Here is a 1,721-nt window from a genome sequence, read left to right on the forward strand (position 1 = left end):
TTCTGGGAACCTGGCTGCCATGCAATGAAAAGCCCAACATGGCGAGACAGGACTAGGTGTTCTAATCGCCAGCTTTAGCTGAGTTCCCAGCTGGCAGACAGCATTGCCTGCCAGCCTCAACTGCCAGCCATGGTAACGAGCTGTCTTGGACATCCGGTCCAGTTGAGCCTTCAGAGAACCGCAGGCCCAGCCTCTGTCTGGCCTCCACAGGGGAGACTCCACATGAGAACGACCCAGCTGATCCCAGTCAACCCACAAAACCCCAGGAGACAATAATAAATCAATGTTTGAGCCACTAGGTTTGGGGTGGTTTGTTGCATAGCAACGGGTGACCAGAATTCTGCTCTTTGGGAACTTCAAATATTCTCAACTTCAAAGCATTGTGAAGAGGCTGGAGCATGGGAATCAGAAGCTGGGCTCTGGCCACAGCTCTGGTCCTAACAGGCTCCGTGACCTTGGGCAAGGTGCTTCATCACTTTGGGCCTCTATTTCTTCCCTTGTAAACTAAGGGGTCCAGATCTCCGAGATTCCTCATACTTCTAATGCTTCACGGTACTGTAATCTTTCTTGGATGATGAACTAACCTTTTGCGCAGAGATCCACCCAAATGTAAAATTCTGCTTAATTTCACAGAGCTGTAGACCCTTGAGGTCATCTGGCTCAGTCTGCTCATTGTATAGATGAGGACCCCAAATCACAGGGTGGTGAAGGTGTCCCAGCTCCCACATTCACTGCTCCAACCCACTGCTCCCTTTCTCAAGCTTTTGTCCGACTATTACTTCCTTCACCTTGGAAAGGACTCATTGCTTCCTCTTTTTCAAATGATCTGGGATGTGGTGAGTCAACTTGCCAACTCATGTTTGCTGTGTCTTTATGGTCTTTGATTCTGCCCTCTCACAGCTTTCTAATTGGACCTGGTTTTTCTTTTTTCTGTGTTTTTAATTTTTTCAAAGCATATTTGTTTTTGTTTTTTTAACTTATTTTTATAATGTAGGCTATATAGAACATAAAATTTGCTGTATTAACCATTTTTAAGTGCACCAAGTGGATCTAGTTTTCATGATTCATTCCCGGTTCCTGGGAAGGGTGACTATGTGACACAACATAGCCATAGAGGCGGATTCTGGAATATTTCTCCATATTTCTGCAGCATTCAGCTGTTTGGGGAACTTGGCCACTAGACTAAGACCCTTGAGGACATAAGACAGCACCTCAACCTGGTTGTCAGAAGACCCTCCTAAGATCTCTTTTATCACCTTAAGATTGTTTTTCCTGGGCGCCTGAGAGGCTCAGTCAGTTAAGCAGCTGCCTTCGGCTCAGGTCATGATCCCAGGGTCCTGGGATCGAGTCCTACATTGGACTCCCTGCTCAGTGGGGAATCTGCTTCTTCCTCTGCCCCTCATTCCACTCATGCTCTCTCTCTTTCTCGCTTGCTCTCTCAAATAATAAATAAAATCTTTTTTTTAAAAAGATTGTTTTTCCTGCTTCGTGGGAATAAACAGCGTTCGTCAACAGCAGCTCTCACGTCACAGGTGGGCGTATATGTGACTTTTTCCCCCAAAGGTAAACTACTCAGTGGAAAAGCAGGGCCACGGTGAGCTCACAAGTACCCTTGTTGACGGTCTGCTTTAGAAATCATGTTTATTCTCCAAGTTGTGTTTCTGCTAGAGAACAAAGAGAAATTTGCCCTTTGGTGACTGAATGAGGTCAAAGCATTATAT

This window comes from Ursus maritimus, unplaced genomic scaffold (genome assembly GCF_017311325.1).
Source record: "Ursus maritimus isolate PB19 unplaced genomic scaffold, ASM1731132v1 scaffold_8, whole genome shotgun sequence".
NCBI classification, from domain to species: domain Eukaryota; kingdom Metazoa; phylum Chordata; class Mammalia; order Carnivora; family Ursidae; genus Ursus; species Ursus maritimus.